This window comes from Lissotriton vulgaris, chromosome 1_1 (genome assembly GCF_964263255.1).
Source record: "Lissotriton vulgaris chromosome 1_1, aLisVul1.2, whole genome shotgun sequence".
Classification (NCBI taxonomy): Eukaryota; Metazoa; Chordata; class Amphibia; order Caudata; family Salamandridae; genus Lissotriton; species Lissotriton vulgaris.
In genome coordinates this window covers 1,974,466,508-1,974,489,708 of record NC_141685.1, presented here as the reverse complement: position 1 = coordinate 1,974,489,708, position 23,201 = coordinate 1,974,466,508, and the positions used below count along the sequence as shown (strand labels likewise).

General features: G+C 41.5%; 1 protein-coding gene across 1 annotated transcript in view; it reads right to left on the bottom strand.

Moving 5' to 3' along the window:
• The window catches only part of SEMA3A (semaphorin 3A), a 535,542-nt gene that overhangs the window by 141,677 nt on the left and 370,664 nt on the right, over positions 1 to 23,201 (bottom strand). The gene's annotated exons all lie outside the window — the stretch shown is intronic.

Here is a 23,201-nt window from a genome sequence, read left to right as displayed (position 1 = left end):
CTCACAAGGCCACCCTTTAATGGGTGTCCTTTTTGAGAAATCTGAGTGCTTTTAACTCTGATATGGATGTGCCTAACGATGCCATATTGGTACACCTGATTCAAGTGTGGATGAAGGCACTCACTGATGGCACAACTGAGATGACAGCTTCAGAAGGCAAACATATCCTTTCATGGCCACTGTGACTTCAATCCCACTAAGCAGCATTTGTCTGCACTGTACTTGATGAATGAAAATGTTCAAACAACTCGAGCACCCAAAGGAGGTATTTTGTGCAGAAAAGCACTGCCCTACTGCTGGCAAATTGAAGCAGGACAATATCATTTAGGGTCACCTGTCTAATTTAATTATTTAGTTCTTAGCTTTATGCTGTAGAAAAACGCCCTTTTATGAGTCATGAAATATTGATAATTGATTGACACTGTGCGGCGTGATTTGGGGCAAAACGGGCAATCTGTTTCAACTTTCCCAGACCTTTGATGGGACCAGTAGATGATCCGCATCATTTTCTTTAAAAGACTGAGGATGGCCTTCTTCTTTATATGTAAAATATTTGATTTCTTTTCCATTAAAAAAACAAAAAAGAAAAAATAACATGTTGTTTTCTCCTACATAATAACAAAATACTTTTTCAAGCCTTCAACAATCTACTCATGTTTTTCTAAATGGTTATTCTCTATGATAAATCTTGAATTGATTCTCATGTGCCCATAATGAATAGTTATTTAATTATTTTTTTCATATTGAATGGAAGGTAATGAAAATTTCCCATCGTGCATTAAACATTTTGTGCAGTTATTAGGAAATATATGTGTACACGTATTAAATTGTTTTTTTTTTCAAATCTTTGACATGTGGGTTCTTTTTCTGATTAGACAGCTAATCAACATTATCTCTGGGAAGAAATTCGAGCCTGACTCGTCTGCTGGCGAATTACCCAAGCAGAAGTGCCCATCTTCACTACATCAAATTAATTGAGCAGCAGAACGAACACAAAGGCACATTTCGCATGGCACAGTCAAACGTCCCTGCTCGAGGACAGACGTGGTAGCCTTACATAACAAGCAACACAATATTTTATTTTCAAATTGGAAGAGGTTAATTCCAGTTGAACTACAAACAGTTAGAAATATGAAGTGTAATTCCCAGGGCCTTCTCTGAGCACCATATAATTAAAATCATTTTGCACACTAAACTGGGAAGGCAGCATTGGCCCCTATGGGCTTGAAAAGATCTCTAGTCACGGATTTGCCTCACACGCCTGTGTCAGCATTAAGATCACAGTAAATGTGATGTCTTTCTTTCATGCAGAAACCTTGTCGTCCGCTTAGATTTGCAATTAGACATATTTAAAGTACAAAATGAATTACTTAGGCTTCCATGCGATCTGATTAGAATTCATGAAAATTCATGAGACGACAAAAGAGCAAAGGGAATAAGAGAACAACGAGAGAAGTGGAATATTCCTAAATACATTATTAACCGTTTTTTTGTATCATAAGGTTATCAGAATTAGCTTATTTTGCAGTGCATGCATAGCAGGAAATCGTGTAATATGGCTCACAATGCAACCGTAGTTTAAATCGGTTTTATATATATATAACTCAATTATTGTTCAGTGTAATTTGAGTAAAAGGATTTTTATATCAATACTTTCAGTTTTGCCTGTCTTGAAATGGAAGGCAGAAGCAAAAGTGTAAGAGAAAAACTTAAAGCGGTGTAGAGTATTCGTCAATTTGACAGAAAATGAAACATTAAGAAGCTTGTAAAACTGGTAAATTGATAGATTCACTATGGTATGTGCGGAGTATTTTAAATTTGCTTACAGTAACAGTTTGAAGATGTTGCAATGCACATAGAATTAAACTAATTAGCGACACAAGTTGGATCCAAAACATGATCTGCTAAATCCACCGGATTAGGCAGCATTAACAGAAGCTCCTGCACTTGAAAGAAGAGAACCCTTGAGCACAGGATTTAGTGAATGGCAGTATGACTTTACACACAGATCACACTAACCATCACTCTTCCCTTGGCTGCATGCACGCGCTCACATCACCTCCAGGGCAGGGGATCAGTGTTTGGATTCTGCACTGGTGTAAGCACTGTGCTACAGGCACGGCCCGTGCCTGGCGTTATACAGGGGCGGTGACGTCAGGCAGGGGAGGGTCAGGGTGGGGGGTTATAAAATGCGGGATATGGACCATTAGATTTAAGTACCGAAAAAATAAATAAAACGAATTTCGTTGCCCACGCTGCATCGCCAAATGTGATGCAGCGTGGGCAACGAAATTCGTTCCTCCCCCCCCCCCCGGTACTTACCTCTAATGGTCCATATGCCGCATTTTACAACCCCCCACCCTGACCCTCCCCTGCCTGACGTCACCACCCCAGTATAACGTCCGGCACGGGCCGTGCCTGCTTTGCTGTATAAATGACAATGGCAATTCCGTTCCAGTGGCGGCTCCTCCGCTAGGGCGGATTCGCATCACCCCACTGCTCAAAAGGAAAAACAAAAATGATAATAACATATCCTTATTTTCATTTTATATTCCCTATTGCAGTCAGTGGTGGGGCGGAGCTGAGTAGAGGAGGAGTGGTGTGCACTCCTAAGTGTGCATGAACTGTTTGACCAACCCTCTTGGGCCGACCAAACAATTCATGCGTACTTTGAATGTTCTTACCAGTCTGCATTACACAGCCTCGTCAGGAACATGCACAGGCTCCCTGTTCAAATCTGAGTGCAGATCCAAGGCGCTCAGACCAATCACAACGTTGCAATGCAGCATTGTAATTGGCTATGGGGAACCTGTCTGCCCGGGTGCCTCCTGCTGCCGCTGCTGGGACAGAAACATGAGGTGGACGAGGACGAAGGAGAAGCAGCGGCAGGTGATAAAGGTAAGTATTTTTTTAAATTACATTCCCCTCTACCGCTCCAGCCTCACCTCCACCGCTCCTGCCCTACCACCCCTGTCCGGCAGCAGCCGCTAGTGTTCTATTCTGTGACAGAGAGGGCATGTTTTATTGGAAGAACGCAGCCAATTTAACAATGTTCCAGATAGATATAAATGCTTTCATGACCTCATAGATCCCACTCTCTCTGTTTCTGAGAAATTTCTCTACAGTTTCTGGATTTCCTCAGCGAGGTAGTACAATTAAAATATTTGCATTCACAAAAATAAATAGTGCAAGTAAATAATAGACAATTGAATTCTATTAGCCATACTGAAACAATATCAAAGCTGAGAATCGAAGAACCTCAGTCATTTTACAAGCGCTATTCGTATATTATTTTATATTTATATTTTTGCAATTTTATATAGCACAGACCAAAATAGGATGACTACTGAACAGTGCACTTTAAAAAACATTGTAAAAAACTCCAAGCGAACAATATTAGAGACAACATTGTGTGAAACAGTACACAGTCAATGAACAACATGCAACATGTTTGGAGATAATAGAAATATTTTCCTGTGTAGATCCGGGTTTTAGCGCTTTCTCATCGTGTGATTTTTAATATATTTAAATTCAGGAAATTGTAGGGCAAATGAGCTGTATTTAAAGAAAGAAAACATAAATTCAAGAAAGCATGAGCCCTTCGTGTACACAAATACTCCTTCCAAACAGTGTATTATTACCACCCGAAACTGGCTGTAGGTACCCAAACATCAGTCACAATTGCAGGTATCAATAAAACAGCACGCTGGTCTTTCTAAGAAGTTGAACTTCCTTAGTTGATGTTATGCTGACACCAAGACAAAATAGGAGCCGCTCTCCAATCACTCACACATGACACTAAAATAGTTCTCTCATAGGCTCACAGCACGTATAGCTCTCTGCCAGCAGGCACTCCCCACAGTGTAGCCTGCTGCCCATTTCCAAAATAAACCTTGGGTCCATCAGTGGCTTCAGAAGCGCTATATAAACACTACTGCTCCTACCACTAATGGAATGAACCAGAAACGTCAAGCTGATATATATTCCGCTCACGGTGTGATGAGAGGGTGCAAAGAACTAGTGCCATGTTGTAGCCTTTCAATGTTTCCCTCATTCCTATTTGATGTGAGCTCACACCGAGACCGCTTTACAATAGCAGATGTTGAATCGGGAGCATTGTGTCGATTGTGATTTTGGAGCTCTGGAAGGTGAGGCCCGGCCATTGTCTAGGTATGTATTACTTTTTTTGGGCCCAAATAAAACATTAAAGAAATGACTGAGAAATACAGCTCGGACGTCTCATCAGTTTAATGTTTCAACCACTCACATAGTTGTAAATGCAAGCATTACATTTTAAAAACAGAAGGAATCAAGCTAAATGTAGGTCAATCTATACGCAGGCAAAGTTGGTGCTTCGTTTGTTTGAAACAACATTTTCTTTCATTACAAAATCAGAGTTTAATAAAGCACTGGTGCATTGAGAGACATGGACCACACAGCCATTGAGTGAGCTGGAATTTCACCAGAAAGGAGTACTTCACTTTATAAAGTGCTCATACTTTTTCTGTCTTCATTAGTTTGAAATGTGCCAAAGTTTTAAGACAAAGGGGCAGGAACAAAGGATTCAAATTTCATAACTCTTGCTGACTTTGTCTTAAAACATGCTTAACCTTCTGGAAATTTCACATGAATTTGATAGCATGAATCTTGAACATTTTACAGGATTCAGGAACAATATAGTCACAATATTATTGTAGGCTAGCTGTCCAAAAGCAGTGAATGAATGCCAGAGGAGGTATTTCACTGAGGCAAACACGTGCTTGAGATGATGTGGGATTGGCCAGTGGCCTCGACCAACAATGGAATTGTTGGCTTGGAACTGACTCCATCTATTAGAATTTTTTCCCTTTTTATGAACCACATTTTATGGCTTTTGCATTCAGTGTGGCTGTGGTCGTGGCTCCTAAAATGTGCTTAGTCTGTAGAAGAATATTTTATATACGCGCTACTCATTCAGCAAAGTAACTCCCACAAGAACTTTAAACACACGTTCTGTACAGTTAGGCAGCCCACATAGGAAGTGCAAGGACTCCATTACAAGGCCACGCCCACAAGGAACGTGCACACGTGCCTAGAATAACCCTTCTCCCGGTGTGAATGTCAGCATGTCTTGGCAGTTCGCACCTACTCAAGCAAGTTCACATCGAGAGGCACCAGATCGCAGTGCGACATCAAAATAAACCAACACACCGTAAAGATATTTTTAGAAGTACTGGGATTTGAGAAATAACAGAAGAAAATGATTTATTAAGTTAGAAATCAAGTTTATCACTCTCAAAATGTACCCGGCAAATGCAAGTAGCACAGTAAAAATATTTATGTTTAAAGTTTCCGAGTAAAAGCAGCTGCTTCTATGACATAGGGAGCAATATATTATAAACAGTTTTGTGGGGACACTGCAGGAATGTGTTAGCTGTTGGGGGTAGAGCTAGGGTGACCAACTGGCATTGGTGCAAATTCAGGACAATGCGTGTAAAAATTCATGACAAATGGTCAAAATTCAGGACACAAATTCAGGACAGGAGGTTAAAATTCAGGACAAAACTTCAGGACAATTGGATAAGTTTTACAGACACATCAGAGGATGAGCAATAGTATATAAGTAAGCCCAGCCATAGCCAAACATATTCAACCATTTGCAAACCTATCCATCATGTATCCTTCCATCTATCATTTCACTCATCCATCCCTTCACTCATCCTTTCACTCATCCATCTATTATCCATCCATCCACCCTTTCACCCTGTCCATCTGTACACTCATCCATCCACACTTCTACCCATCCATCCATTCACTCATCCATCCAGCCATTTACCCTTTCACCCATCCAGCCATCCTTTCACTTACTCATCTATCCACCCAGTCACTCATCCTTCTACCAATCCACCCTTTCAGTCATCCATCCATCCTCCCTTTCTCCATCAACCCTTTCATTTAGCAATCCTTTCTTCCATTCATCCACCCACCCACCCATCCATTTACTCATCCACTCATGAATCCATCCATTGACCCTATCACTCATCATCCTTTCTCTCATCCATTTATCCTTTCACTCCTTCACTCATCTATTCATCCTTTTGGCCATTAACCATCACTTTCACTCACTCATCCATCCTTACATCCACCCTTTCACTCATCCGTCCACCCATTCACCCTTGCACTTATCAATTCATCAATCCATCAATCCATCCATCATTTCACTCATCCATCCACCCACTCACTCATCGTCCACCTTTTCACTCATCCATCCTTTCACTCATCCTCCACCCTTTTACCCATCCAGCTACCCTTCCACCCATACATCCTTTTCTCTCTTCCATCCTTCCACTCACTCATCAATCCATCCATCTGCTCTCATTATCTATCTATTCAACCTTTCATTCATCCATTCACCCTTTCACTAATTCATCCAGCCATCTACCCATTCCTTCACTTACTCACTCGCCCACCTTTTCATATTAATTTTGAGCTGAGCCTTTTTGAGAAGAGACCCATCAAGAACTTTATCCTCGCAGCAGGAGCCATTCCAGGACTGGGACAGAAGCCACCCAGGGCAGAGACAGGATCCACCACAGGGGGGGACAGAAGCCATCACAGGTGAGGGGAGGAACAGGAGCCATCACTGGGTGGGGGGGGGGGCAGGAGCCATCACAAGAGGGGGAACAGGATCCACCAGCATGGGCACAGGGTGGTAATGCAGTATTCTAGTATCATCTTGGTCTCTTCCAGTGTGGGGTAGGGCTCTTAACCCCCTCCTGGACAAGACAACGAGAAGACGGGCTCGCTTTCCAAAATGTTAGTTTTGCCATCCCCCACTGTGATGTACAGTACTTAAAGGAGATACTCCAAGAGAACTGATTTAACTGATTATCCTCCATACTTTGTTAATCAGTGTGGGTGCGATTGTGCCATTCCTTTATTTTATTACATTATAGACTGCATGTTTGAAGAACCGAGGTTTGTTAACAATTTAGTGACAGTAATTAGGCTCTGTGGGGCCCTGGGCAGAAAGGGAATGTGTGAGGCCCCTCTAAATTGCAGAGAAATGACGCATTCAAGGCTGTTTGCATCTGAATAGATGCCCCTGCTCCTGAAGTCGCAGCCCCTCCCTCTCAGTCACCTTCAAGCACTTCTTAACAGGTCATCAAGGGCTGGAGGTGTGAGGGTTGCCATCCCGCTGTGCCTCTCCAATGCTGCTGGGTATCTGAGCTTTGGTACTGCATCAGAGTCTGTTACACCCGACCTCAACAGCATCGTTGTCAAGAAGGGAGATGGGTGGAAGCTGTGCCGGCTTTAGGGTGGTGCGCCCAGTGCCCGGTTAAAATTACAGACAAATGGCGTCCGTGAAATTTACGGACGGTTGGTCACCCTAGGTAGAGGCCTTAACTCGTAAACAAACAGTTTTGTGTTTAAATAATATTGGAACATGCCAGTGGTAGAAGCTTTTGATCACATTTTAATTTATCGGTAGCAAATTGCACTGTTCTTGGTGTTAGCAGCACACATTAAGCAACAAAATGACTTCTTTATATAATGCGTCACTAGCAATTTATGCAAATTCAAAGCGCTTTAAATTAGAACTTTTACTATTATTCAATTGAATTGCACTCAGTTAAATGACTCAGAAGGATGGAAGGCTGGGCTGGTCTTGCTAGGATTCGTGATAAAGAGATCTCTGCGCAGCTCAGCTTAAACCTGTTTACTCACTTGGCCATCCTAGCGCCATTTAATGCACATTTTGTTGTTTTCTCTCAGATTTCTATCATTAACATTTAACACAACATATTAAATTACTGTAGTTTTTCAGCAAGAAATACCGGTGACACAAATCTTGTTCTTCATTGTGAGCAATACCCTGACATATTTAATTACCACAACACAAAAATGTTCCCATGATAGGTCTCAGGGAAACGTTTTTTCAGCAGGCTCGGTCCGCTTTGCCATGTAAGACAAAAAGGTAAAGTCACAAAGCTTTTCTAAATGAGAATTTGATCAGTAAGTGGAAAAGGCCATGGAGTGCACATGCATGAGGCACAAAGCTTGAAGACAAGCGTAAAGCACAAGTACTCAGGATGGAAATTTGCATAGCTAGGCAACACTTTTATGCATTAAGCGTCCCCATAGTGGTAGTAAGCGCTACTTAAATACCGCACTACGGTACAATAGTATACTAAACTAGAACTGTCCAAATAGTTTTTTTGCTGTGCTCCAAGCTCAGACAATCACAAAAGTAGAACCGAAAGCAGGATAAAGAGAGGGTTGTTGCCTATGCCCCTTCGTTGATCTGTCTCTCTATGCATGCTCAATTTTGATTGGTCAGTAGTTGTGTAACGCTGTGCAAGGAGAGGTGCACACTTTCTGGTTCACTTTTGTTTTTCAAGCATTTGTGCCAGGCTTCATCATGAAAAGAGACTATCTAGGGGTTAGGAGACACCATAGTCGGCAAGAAAGACAGTGTTGGGACTGCTCTGGGCACTAACAAGTGAGGACATAGAGTTGCTTGTAGTTGTATGAGATGCTAAAGGACAGATGGACAATGCATTGGGGTGCTAACTTCATCCAATATGCCTTCCACTGCATATATTGTAAAGATACGGTGGAGTCATAGGGAAGATTTGCGAAAGAGCTTCCCCTGTTAGTATAAGCAGATATCTAATAAGTCACAAACGTGATTTCTAAGTGGCAATCCATGAGGGGAGTTCCATAGCAATATAATAGTGTATGATGATTAGGCGATTAAAGATTGTGCACTTCCATCTTGCAGCTAGCTGAGACAAATGCCTGTCGTTTCATGGAACGTAAATAATAATATTGCCCGCAGCCTGTGAAATATGCTCTGAAATTCCAAATTTTATAGTCTGAAACACTTGTTTGTGTAGTATTTCTCCTTCAGTCTTGGATTGGTGGGAGTATCCTACCATCCAGTACAACTAAACATGTCAGAAATCTATCCATTCCATTATGTTAGCTTTCTGCCATTTACTGCAGCAATGAGGCCTTTCCTTGCACTCTAAGCTGTTGACTGACTGCCTCACAGTAGACATTAGTGGTGCACTCTTCAGGTAATAAATGGCTAAATTTCGAGCTCCATTGCATCTGTTCATATTGCCAACAGCAGTCCTGAATCTGGTGAAAAAGGACACCTATGCATGCCTTAGCTACCTTCCATCATCTCCTCAATAGAGGCCCAGCAGAAAAGGACTCATACTTACTAAAACCTTGCACTGGATTTGTGTTACTTTTTTAATGCAAACAAAGCACAAAGTGTTGTGGTAGCATTTACTTACCAATGCAAATCAGGATTAGCTTTGGATAGTTGGCCAAAGTAATGAAATGCAGGCTATGCACAATTATTTTCTACTTTCCATCAAGTAGGCATTCCATGGGTAGTAGTTCATGGGCATTCCCATGCAGTCATCTGGGGTTTAGATGCAACGCCCTATCTTGTAACGATATGAGAAAGGAGAAGAAATATTTTAATTTCACCACACTTTCCACAGTTTGCATGTATCCTTACTCTGCCTTGGAGAAGCCTATGGGCCTTACATAGCCACCGAAGCATATGTGTCAAGCCTGCTGCTTGGCCACACCTGTGCAATGGCTGCGTATGATCGCTAAGAAACATGCTGCTTCTGGCATAATACTGCCTGCTGGAATCCCAATTGGAGAGGATCACATTTTTTGTCAATTTGTTTTCCACAACCTGATCTTTTTCTGTGGATTGGCCTATTTCTGCATGGCCAATGTGATCAGATTGCGAACAAATTAATATCATTGGTAGACTTGGAGCTTCATGTACAATCTGTTTGAGGGCTTGATTCAGGTATGAGAGAGAAAAACATAGTTACGGCTGTTTGCCCTCTCCAGAAGAAAGCAGAGTTCTAGCTAAGAGGTCGAGACACAGAAGAACAAAACATCTGCACTTGATGTTCTTTTCACAAGATGCATTTCATAGTGGCTGCTAATATGGCACGCAACCATATCTACACCCTCTCTGAAAAGAAGCACTGATACAGATAATAATTATTTCTTTTGCATAATGAGCAGTTCCAACCCAAACCTGACACACACAACAGGCACCAATTAACTTATCTGTCATGGCCATCTCAAGGATCTCAGGGGTGCAGCAGTACAACCTCCTGTCTCACAGAGACTGGGTACTCCATGGGCTTCAGTTTAAGAATCCTGCACGCATTGGTCTAATCATCAACCTTGCAAGGTCTACCAATACTCACCCCCATGCAAACATAAAAACGGATTCAGGGGAGAGACACCCACTCAAGTATGAAGAATAGCAATGTATGCTGCCCATGTCCTTCAGCAACATTTTATTACTAATCACCAGAAAGTGAGTAAACTATGATAAGTCACTGGGTATTGTTTTCTGAATGTTGGGTTGCAAGGGAGGAGATCCAACTAACAGAATGGGGAGTTCATTACCACTATAATGTATCAATATCACCAGCCGCGGCCGGTGGTGGGAATACCTGCAGGCGGTGACGTGGGGAGGGGGAGGGGCAGGGTGGGGGGTAGTAATGTATGGATTACAGAGTTTAACAGGTAAGTAAACATATAAAATAAAACAAAATTCGTTGCGCGCACTACATCGCATTTGGTGATGCAGTGCACGCAACAAAATTCGTTTTATTTATACATATGTTAACTTACCTGTTAAGGTCCGTAATCTATACATTACTAACCTCCACCCTGCCACTCCCCACGTCACTGCCCGCAGGTACTCCCACCACCTGCCACAGCTGAATATCACCCTTAAGGATTTGCTTGTACACTGGGTTTATTTGCTGAGATCCACATCTAGAGTGCTGTCCAATTCTGGAATGGAGTGCTCATCTGAACCTTTTAAATCTAGTTATAAAGGTTATCTCCTAACAAATTGTGCCCAGTAATAAGGTTGCCACTAAAGCTTTACAAAAGTTGAACAGAAATCACTCCAGCAGAGGCAAACTATACGTGATCATGCAATGCAGGTCTGCTTTGTTTAACTGCATCAATGACGCTACTGAATCAATCCGACCTGAAGAGCCATGAGGGAGTTTTAGAGAAAAATATAATGAATTTGCTATTGGCAAAGTGATCTGAAAATAGTGTTTTAAGTTAAAACATGTCACATATGTATGGTTATTTCAAATAAATATAGCTGTGTTTTTATATCCCTTCCTTACAACTGAAAGATGGTCTTTATTGCTGAGTTTGTGGTCCTGTTGATGGGTGAGTAGGTGAATATAAGAATGAGGGAATGGGTGGAAGAATGGATGCATGAGCGCAAAGATGAGTGACAGATATTACATGAAGAGAGATTCAGTACGTAACATCCTCCCAGCTTTTCTCCAGAAGGAAGGAATTGGGAAGCAACCAGTAATTAACATCCAGTAAACACTAGTCAAGTCTCTTAATAATCCTTCAATTTGGGGAATTATACTGGGCTCAGCTTCCAATCAGCTCTATTCAAATTCTGAGGAGCAATCCATTTGGGAGAGAATATTTTTTGTAGCTTCTGTTATTCAGCCCCTGTTATGGGGCTGAATGGGTATTTTAGAGAGGCAGTACAGCTCTGGTACATGTAAGGACAGTACCCAATGTTAAAATTGCCTACTACTCAATGGGCAGCCTCTCCATTACAAAACTATAGGGTGTTCACTCTCCCGAACATTTAGCATGATGAAATCGGATATTTAGAGGCCTGTGTGACAAAAGCCCAGAGGGCAATAAATGAACAAGGGAAACTTTTAGTGAGAAAAAAAGCTGCATGGTGCCGAACTACTTCTAAGCCCTCCGTTATTTAATTTGTACAAAATAGTTTTTTTAATGCAGAATTGTAAAATGAGTCAATATCAACACACATTTTAAAATCTGTTTTCATGTTTTCCACAGTTTTTATAGAGCCTCTATTCTTTCAACTCTAGTCTTGACAAACTTTGTATTGGTAAAGGTGACAGGTTTGGCTTTAATATGCTACAGCATACAAACCCAGGCATGCCCTAAAGCAGGTGAATTTGCTCATTAAATTCATACCCATTGGCTTTGCCAATACTTCTATTTTCATTACATTAAAACACTGGCTGCTTCAATCGGACGTGCAAGGGAGTGATGCGGGAAATACTTTTCAGCCAATGTCACAGCCAAGAAAGTAATACTAACTTTTTCAATCTTCGAAAACATCACTACTATTTCAATGTTCGCAAGCATCATTACATGCATTCCATATACTTATCTATTTAACACTCTCATGGTCGAGATATACATAGGGTAGCAATTGTACATATATCCTAGTTTTCATATTCTGTCTGTTGGAATCGTAAACATGCACGGCTAAAAAACATACAAAGTGAAGGAAAAGGTACCCTGTAAATTAGGATCAAAATTCCTCAATTGTTCTCACCCACTGCATTGGTTATATGTGTAGTGCATAGATAACACACACAGTAATTAACCATTATATATACATACCATACTTACATCAGAATTCACTGCAGGATGTGCAATATATGCATAATTTAGAGGACAATCTACATGATTATCCCACATTCTGCATAACCATACATTGCATATGAGTCAAGACTTCCATATGTACATCTGGGTCTTTGTCAATCTGCCCGAATTGTTAGTGAACTAAATACATTACATGAAACATTTAAAAGAGGTCACTGGCCCAAATCACTCCTTTCACAAAAGGTGAAGCCAGAGCACTTACTGGCCTGACACAGTGAACAGGACATTAACATTATACCCTTTCCTCCTTTTCAGTATTTACAATGGAGATCCACGTTATAATTATTCACTTCTTAATACCTGATTTAATTAAGCGTCCAAACCTAGTACTTAGCTCCACACTTGCCAACTTTGCGGCTGCAGTTAATCCGCATTGGTTCCTGTGCTACTGACGGGGAACCAGAGTTTCCTTTGTCCCATTCCTTCCTGCCATGGGTTTGTTTGACTTTACTGAAGTGTAGTGCATGGCCTTTCTGCTGAGCACACTAATCTGCTTGTTTTACCGTTTAACAAACTGTAGGTCAACATTCGAGCCGCTGCCAGAAAGGAATTAATTTGCAACAGGCCTGATCCTCACCAGAGTAGAGCTGTTAAGTGCTGTGCCAGAAGAGACAGTCACACTGAGGTGACAAGCATTGTCATTGTATTTACTGTGGAGGAGTGTACTGACATTCAATACACATGAACTCCAGTTCAACAGAAAATACCTAATAAAGACCAAAATGACTTTCTTTGGATGAGAGGATTGGGCAAAAGGAAACTGCAGGTGACCAGACCAACGTAAATTAAATCTATGGCAAACAGGCAAACACAAGAAAGGCTCAGTGTTAAATAAACATAGCAAATTAGTGCAAGAAATTACAAACGCATCACCATATTTCATCTTGTATAGCAGATAAATGTATTTATAATTCTATAAAAGGTGTACAATTGGCTAGTCTGAATATCAAGCTAATCAGTGTATATCTTACCTTCTGGAAGTCACCAGTAGGTAGCTATCCTTAGGACCTAGCTTTTATCGAAAACACGTTTTTTTGTTTGCCAATAACTTTGGTGCCAAATGATGAATCTTCACAAAATGTTCTAGACTAATTTGACAGTCACTTCAGCTGCTGTTTCGAAAGTTTTGGGGTCCATTAAGCAGGGGCCAAAAAAAAGGGAGGCCCCAAAAAATGTTTTCCCAAGTTCGTTCCCATAGGGATTTTGAATTCCGAACTACTGGACGGAATTACACCACATTTGAAACAAAGCTAGCTCTTGGTACAGAAAAGGGCCTTTTTGTTATTCAGTGTAAATCCATTCAGTAGTTTTAGAGATACTAACCAAAATCCAAATGTGTATATTTTGGAGCGCGGACCCACTTCAGATCCACCTGCGGTATATCCGCAGCTTCATGCAACACAGTAGGGCCCTGATTGGCTGGCTTCAACCTGAGAGAAAAGCCACCACCGCCATTTTATGTGTCTGGAAATGGTCCCTAGGGCTGAAAAGAAGCATGAAAAACAGATCAAGGGGTTAAGGTAGAGGTGCCTTCACCCTTTGAGTATCCTAACAATGAGTGAACACATGTTTAATGGGCATTAAAAGGGCTGAAAACATTCCTTTTGGTCACTCACAAAATCAACAGTGCCACTGTGAGGCTCAGCTCGGCCCCTGTGTCAATCTGCAAATCATGCTGCAAAGTTACATTGGGGCTGCGTTGAGTATCGTGGAGGATTCTAAAAAACAAAAAAACAAATTGGGATTCTTTCTGGGAACCGCAGAAAGATCAGAAAAATGCTAACCATTTAGAAGTAGTACAGCAAAAAAAAGAAGCCTGTGATGTGTTAACTAGACCAGCATAAGTAAGAGCACCTAGCGAGGGGTAATCTAGTGGCTTAGCTAGGCACGTTGCCTGTGACGGTCTCTGCATTTTCTGTTCCTTGTCCGCGTTGAAGAGGGGGGAGGTGCTGGCCCACCCTTGCTATGCCACTGGGGTAGTCATTTTACCTGCTTTTCAACAGAGAGAGGAAGTTGTTTGGAGGAGTTTTGACTGGAGATTTGGAATGTAAACAGATGTTATCAGGCATAGAAATAAAAGTCACTATACTAGAAGGTAAAATAAAGGAGAAAGAAAAATTGGTATGCTGAAAGTATACTATTATTTTAAGCCAGTATGAATGAAGGTGTTTCAAATTAGATTTGGGAATTTGCTTATAGTATGTAATTTAATAGTGTGTTATTTGCACACGCTCAAATAGTCAGAAAGGCAATGGCATTTTTAGTTACACACCCACAAAATCACTTATGTACCCACCACTCATATAGCTAGACAGTGACTGCAACACTGTGTCACACACCCATAAAACCATTCACACACTCATTTACTCACCTGTACATCCAAGTTTGAGTACTAGTTTGCCGCTAGAGCCTGGGAGGACACGCACAGAATGCAACATGCACCACAAGAAGAGTTTCAAGAGAACTACTTCAACACTCTATAAAAGGGAGAACTCTGATTGTAGCTGACTTCAGAATCAGTACCCAAAAGCGTGTAGGTTTCAGAAGGAGGGAGAGGAGTGGAAAAATGAGTGGGTTAACTCTCCAGAAGAGAGAGGAGATCCCCAGAGACAGACTTCTCCATTGGATATGTTGCAGGATGTACTATGTTCTCTCAAAGCCAGTCGCCTGAGGACCTCAAAGACAGACATGGTGAGTGGGACCTGAGGTCACAGCGGGCCCAGCCCAGGAGAAAAATGTGAGGTTAAAAGAACCTTTGAGTACAAAAAGGGTCTTGGTGGCTGGAGTGTTAAGTAGGTGCAATTGACGGCCAAATAGCTCTTAGAGTCTAGCAAAAAAGATGTGAGCACCACTAGTGCCCAGTGCAGAAGAGTTCATATATTCAGAGACTTGGTGCCTGACTTAAAAGATGAGTTTTATGTAGACAGGCTATTTCTAGCATTACAAGTAGCTATAGTTGTACAGAGGTTTCCTAGGAGGCTGGTAGAGGTTCCTTTGGAGTTATATTTGTGATAATGGGAGGGAGAATATACTAGAGAAGGGAAAGTGGTATATGTCAATAAGTATGAATTAAGTCCAGGAGAGTTCAGGTTGAAATTCGGTTAGGTCAGAAACTGTGTTACCAGTGCTATGAGGATTTTGTGGGGAATTATGTGTTAAAAGTACAGTTGTTTTTCAAGAAGGTGTTTTTAACTGTTTTATACTTTTTCTCTTTTTTCAAATAGGATTGAGAAAAAGCAACTTGAGGAACCTTTTCTTCAGACAATTATTGGAGTACTTTTAGCTTGTTTATTTGATACAGTTCAAAGGCATCCCCATAATCTCTTTCGAATGTGGTAGATAGATAATGTAATGCTCATGTATTTCTTCAGATCTACTTCTGTCCACGTTTTCATTGTCCATCTTCCATTTTAGACAATATCTACATCTTTAAGGTAAACATTATTGTGTTTAAGATATAATGTAGCTTCACATGACCTTATTTACATACACTAATTTTATCCTGATTTTGTTGTTTTTTGTGGGTGCACCATTCACTAGAATCACAAGTGGTTCTTCCACATCTGACTCTATACCCATAGTTTCAATATAGTGTTTCACATCTAAGGGAAAATACACAACTATAACTTCAAGCCCTTTCAAAAGCTCAGTGGATGATCCCTTTAATGTTAGAGTTTGCTTCTCTAAGCAAGTAATGTAAATGATCCCATGGATATTCTGCACAACTCAGGGGTAGAAACCAAGCTAGTGTCACATCCTGTATATTTAACATTGCGGCAGGTGCTGCTTGAAGCAGCACACGCCGCAATGTTTAAAAAACATGTTTTCCTTTGCGTGTTCGAAGCTGCAGGCACCGCGTGGTGCCTGCCGCTTCGTTCACGCAAAGGCAAGGGGGTACCATAGGTACCCCCATGTGCACCCCCCGCCCCCCTTTAAAGTCCGTATGCCTTTCCATGGCGGAAATGCCGCCGTGGAAAGGCATAGGACCGCCGACATCCTAATATGGCTGGCGGTGTCTGATATTTATTTATTTATGCGACTTTTAAAGCGCGCAACTACCCGTGGGTGTCTCGGCGCTATAGATCAAAAGTAGTCAGACAGAAAGTGGTTGAACAGAAAGGGCCATTTACTGAGTGAAAAGCCACGTTTTCAGCTGTCTCCTGAAGGTAATGATAGACACCGCCGACCATGTTAGAGCTTTTCCGGCGCGGTCGGAAGGCGACCGCAGCGGAAAAGCGTCGGACGGAAAAAAGATCCCCCATCTGGGGGGGATGTTTTTCTGTCCGCAGCGGTAAATCCGCAATCTCGGGGCCGGCGGTGGCTTCCGCCGGCCCGGAGGATGCGGATTAATCGCAATTCTAATGAGCCCCTAAGTCTGTTGTCATATGGGATGCTTCTTAATAAAATGCACGAGGTTAGATAAAGGACGATACATCTTCTGTACAAGAAATGTAGTTGCGCACATACTGCAAAAATCTGTGGAGGATTGCCACATATATATCAGGGATTCTGGATATGTTTGCTTTCTTTTTACACATAAATAGGTTTTGGTTTAGAACATTACTGCACTCATACCTGGGAGATCTTGAAGGCAATGCACAACTGTGTGTGAAACTCTATAGGACACTTAATACTGAAGCAACGTGTTAGGTTGCATGTATTTTAGAATATTAGAGGCTTACTGCAATTATATTATTAAAGTTGCAAGGGGGTGTTTGAGCATATGGGCAGGCAAAATCTGGAGTATTTTCAATGTTCTTGACCATTTTAATTTGGAATAGTATCCATAAAGCATGTACTCCTACGGTGCAAGTAACAGTTAAAGAACATGTTAACAGCACACAAAAAATATTGAAACTGTGAATGTGATTATTCAGAAACTGGAAGGCCTATGGCTCAACTATGAAACAAGCATTGGCTAAGCCAATAGGTCTTGTCTATGTGAGAGCTATTGGCTTTGGCAATGTGCTTCAGCCACGTTGCACACCAGTAGCTGCTGCTCAGCATGGCTAAAACTTTGTGTGGAGTGGGGTGGGGCAGATTGGCATGGGGTAGATTGTGGTACAGTGTAATAGGTAGAGTGTGGTGGGATGGATTGTCGTAGAGTGGAGCATGGGTATAGTTGAGGTGAGTGCAGTTGGCTTGATTGGAATGGATTCGAGACCGATTGGACAGAGTGGTGTGGGGTAGATTAGGTGGTTTAGAGAAAGGTATATTGAAAGAGTGGGGTAGATTGTGGTGGGGTGGAATGCAATGAAATGGGGTACAATGGACAGGAGGTGGGGAGATTGGAGTGGGGTAGATTGGGGTGGGGTACATTGGGGTAGATTGGAGTGTGATAGATTTAAGTTAGGTGGAATGGGGTAAATTTGGGTGGAGTGTGGTAGAGGGCATTGGGGTATAATGGGGCAGATTGCAGATGAGGGGTAGATTGGAGTAGACTGGGGTGGGTTAGATTGAAGTGGAATAGACTGGGGTAGATCAGGCAGAGTGGAGTGGGATAAATTGGGGTAGACTGGGGAAGAATGGAATGCAGTGGACTGGGGTAGACTGGGGGTGGAGTTGGATATATTGAGCGGAATCGAGATTGGAGTGGATTGAGGTAGACTGGGTGGATTAGAGTGTAGTGTAGTTGGATAGATTAGGGTGAAGTGGGATAGGCTGGAGTGGAGTGGATAAGGGCAGAGTGGAGTGGATTGGGCTATATTTAAGTGGACTGTGTTAGACTGGAGTGGGGTAGAGTGTGCTAGATTGAGTGGGTCAAATGGAGTGAGGTAGATTGGGGTGGCGTAGAGTGGGCTGGAGTGGGAAATATTAGAGTGGAGAGGAGTTGGTTAGATTGGAGTGGAGTGTGGAAAATTGGACTGGTTCTTATTGAAGTAGAGTGGGGTAGATTAGAGTTGAATGGGTTGGACTGGAGAAGAGTGGGGTACATTTCAGTGGAGTGGGGTAGACTGGAGTTTGGTACAGTGGGGTGGGTTGATTGGGTAGATTGAATTGTAGTATGTGAATTAGGATATAGTGGAGTAGTGTGGGGTAGACTGAGTGGGGTATTTCTTTGCAAACTGGGGTGGGGTACATTGGTGTGCAGTGGAGTAGGGTAGAGTGCTGTGGGGTGAGCGGAGTGACAAAGATTGGAGTGGCTTGTTGCAAAGTGTCTTACAGTGGAGGGGCACAGAGTGGAGTGGCATGTCGCTGAAAGGCATGGCATAGAGTGGAATAGCGTAGTGTGGGGTATGCATGGTGTGGGAGCAAACTGACATTACAAACAACACATTTTCAATTGAAATACCCTTTATATTTACACCCGAAATATGGTTTTACTGCCTACTGCCGAGAATGTGTGCGAATTTCATCCCCTAGTGTATCAATGTGTTTTGATAGTGTTCAAATACCTAAATCACAAGTATGTTCACCCAGGCCTCTTCTTTCACTGGCATGCTGTGTCATTTACATTTTTATACCACCCACTGCAGCATAAAGCATGGGCAGAGAGTCAGCTCACTTCAGCCAATGACTAACTTCCCACTATGACAACATTCTTCCCTTTCATTAAGAACACATTGTGAGTCAACATAGTTCCTTCTTTCAGCAACTACTTTAGCAAGTGTGCTATCTGAGAATAAAAAAACCTAGCTTCTTGCTATTTTTTTGTAGACTGACAAGAAACCCGCAGGTTCTGCTAACAATACATTTTTGCAACAGACATGAAGATTCAAAGCCAGCACTGACAAAGCCAGAAGGCTAGCGGCCACGTTGGTCAGACTATTTGCTTTGCCAGGTCCGGTTTCCCACTGCATTCTGTACCTACAGTCCCTGTTATCTAATCTGATAAACATGACTACAAAGCACAGAATGCACAAAAATAACTTGCCTGCGCTACTCATACATGGATGTTATAAACTCAGAGGTCTGCTTGATTCAGAAACAATCATGTAGGAGGCCAAAATATTCTAATACTGCTTTTTATGCATTTCGACATCAACATATATATTTTTATATGATGGCAGACATTGGCATTTAAAATGCTTAATAGAGTTGGGGAGATCAAAACAGCTGTGTGGTTAACTGCGAAACTGGGTGCAGGGGGCTGGAGGAACACCTGGGACTATATATTTGACACGATTGTGCCCCTTATCGGATAAAAAAGTTTTAATAAATGTGAGTGGAAGAACATTACATGCCTCACCATTATAAGGCAATAAGGTAATTTTATTTATTATTCAGTTATTGCAAACACTAAAATATACGCATTAATAATTTGTTTTGCCGGAGTCTAAATTAAAAGAAGAAAAAAACAGGGTTTAAATAAGTTACAGATATCAGGCCGTAGTATACCACCAGGTACATTGACAAGTTCTCTCTTACGGGAGCCAAAATGGAGATGAGAGAGCTGTCAGCTGAGTTTGTGAACAAAGGATTCTTGCATTTCAGCTTGGATTGTTGGAAAGGATTTTTGGTTATAGCTGAACACTTTCTCAGACTTTATAACACTCATCTGTTTATATAACTGTACAGTAAAGATTATAAAGAGCCATGTCTCTAGGAAACTATGTGCGCGCCATTATCCCTGTGCTCTTTACAATGCAAAACACGATTTTAGGTTTGCCTTCAGTTTATAAATTGGCAAAAAGTATACAGCATTTACATTTCTTCCATGCACTGTTATCATTAGGTACATTTTAAGTAGGAAAGAACTGTAACTTTCCACCCTGTCATAAATTGCTAATGGAGAAAAAACATTTCTTGAACTCATCCAAGAGAAAATATAACTTAGAAAAACGAGGGGAACGGAAAACAATACACTGGCAAGAGCGTAAAGCCATAGAATGACAGCAAATTTTAAATAAATAAAAAACTTTTACGAAGGCAATGGGTCAGCTCTTGGCAATCTAGAGTGACTGCTATTTTTTGCTTGAAGCACATGCTGCACAAATAAAAAGAAGAAGGCTTGCTGCCACCTAAACGTGGCAGCCATATTGCTAACAGTACAAATTTGAAATTGAACTTTACTTTTTATTTATCTTTTATGGTATGAGGCTGGTGACAAAAAAACTTGTTTCAAGGCCGGACCTAACGTGTGGAGACAAAGAGACTGAATTAGTGAAAGAGACAGGTAAAAGAATGGAGGGCAAGGGAGACAGACCAGGGTAAGTGTTGGACCTGGCCCATTCTGTAGGGTCATCACTAAACCTTTTGCTTTCGCTCACCTTTTTCTGAACCTGATTTTGTTGGCTTTTAGGATCTGTACACTTTACCACTGCTAAGCCATGCTAAAGTGCCTGGGATATCTTCTGTAAACACAGTAAAATTGGCTCACACCCAATTGGCACATTTAATTTACTTGTAAGTCCCTGGTAGAGTGGTATTGTAGTGTTGTTCCTATATTCCCAATAGGCTCTGTGCATTGGAATAATATATCCTATAGATTAGACGTAGGACTGAGGTCAGCTAAGTCTTATCGAATATAATCAGTCAAAGTCAGTCAAAATACACTTTATTCGATTTTTCTTAAAATCATAAAAGGCAAGATACAATACAGAACAATTTTTAAAAACATCAGTGAATTTGATTACCAATTATGACAATAAATTATTAATCTCATTGTTTCCTAATGTTTACAAATGATTAAAATTGGTTACAGATAAAACCACATTTAAAATAAGATTAAAATAAAGCACTCGGGGGAATTCTTTTGTTCCTTAATCTGAAGGCAGCTGTTAGGAAGCATGCAACACTAAAAATGGTATGGATGTCCGCTAGTGATTGGAGGAAAATTAGCGCGGGCCTTACTTGAATAAAGCCAGCAGCCTTCAGGACAGGTAATAAATATTTTGCCCTCTCAGTGGTATACAGACCACAAAAAAATGTAAAATGGAGGGTATCCTGGTTCGAAAACTGGTAACAATCACAGGGCGCACCATCTTCTGGTTTTGTCCACACGGGGAAACTACCAAGTGAATAGTGAATCAAGTTCATCCTAAATTTTGTTAGCAAGAATCTGTGGAGTGGATTAGTAACAATTTTTAAATATGGTTCCAGAGAGGGGGTAGTGGTTAAAACCATGTAAGCTCTTACAGAGGGTTTCCTCAGTTCCAACTCCTCTCTCTCCAGGCAAGCCCTTTCCAGAAATTCCTGCTTAATCCACCTGATGTCTTCCCTCCTGATGTTAGTTGGTACAGTAAAAACCTCCAGTCTCCCAAGCGTAGCAAATGCAGATCTAATATATTTCAACCAGGGTATTCTCATGGCCTGATCCCTTGAGGTTATATCTTTGAGAATAGCATGGTTGAGTGTTAACTCGGGGTTTAACCATGTTTTAGCGCAAAAAAGAAGTGGGGCTAATTTCAGTTTATCAGTAATATAGGTCAAACCCATTTCCTCATGAATCGTGAAAGTAGGGGTGGATTTGGGGACAGATAAAAATTGTCTAATGAGCCCATTTTCCACCCTCTGGATTTTACCCAGATTTACATATCCCCACAGGGCGGACCCATACATGGCAATTGGGGTACACTTACTGTTATATACCTTTATCACTGCCTCCATTGGTTTGGCCCCTAGTCTTTTTGTAAAAGCCAACAGGGCTAATGTTGATCGGGCTAAGCTTATGCTCTTTGCCTTGATCTGGGGGACCGAGGAACCTCTCTGGTCAAAAAGAACCCCCAGGTATGGGAAAACAGGAACCCTGGAAAGAACCTCACCCTTACAAATAAAAGATTTTGCATTCAACTTATTTCCTTTACGCCTACAATCATAGTGTGTGACTTCATTACGTTAACTTTTAAGTCAAGATTCTCCATAAAGGAGCCAAATCGGTCCAAAAGGGCCTGTAGACCAATGCCCGTACGGGCAATTAACACAGCATTGTCTGCGTATAGGAGTGCCGGAACCTGCTCTCCTCCTATATGCGGCACGTCAGCCTTCCCTGCTTCCAGGTATTTCCCCAGCCCATGTATATAGATGGTAAGGAGAAGGGGGGCCAGGATGCAGCCCTGGCGCACCCCTTTCTCAGACCTAAAACTGTCCGTGCACCTGCCATCCCTATCGAATATACTAAACTTAATAGTGAGTGCCAGCTAGCTCAACGGTCACTAGAAACGTTCTCGAATTCACAAGAAGGGATTAGTTTCTGACAACCGAATTAACATGACAACTTTGTTTCCCAAAAATAAGAAATATATCTCTAGAGTCGCAGAAACAATAGATAAGTATTTCACTCGGTCAATCGTGCATGCTTCGTTTCAACAGAGTTGTAGAGAAATAGAGAGACGGACGTTTTCAATAAATAAAAAAGGTTTATTGAACTGTCTTCTTTCTCATACAAGAGAAGTGAACTGCTACAATCGTTAAGCAGACGGCAAAGTATAATGCGTACAGCGAGAATAGTATTATAAAATAAAACTGTAAAAGCATTGTTTGGTTTCAAAGCCATATAAAATTACATACATAAATAACATTGACTAAAATACTCATCTGGTGCTTCTAAATACGCCTATCCCAATGTACTTAACCTAATCTAGTTCGCAGAAAGAAGAAAGTATTATGTAGCATAGGTTTAGTTGTTTTTGCCAAGAATCTACCAAAGGTTTCTCTAGGTTCTAATCAGCTCCATACCTTGGTTTAGAATGAAGGAGGACTGGCATCTCTGTCTCAAGACTCGATTTCACAACACCCAGCAAGGGGAGCTT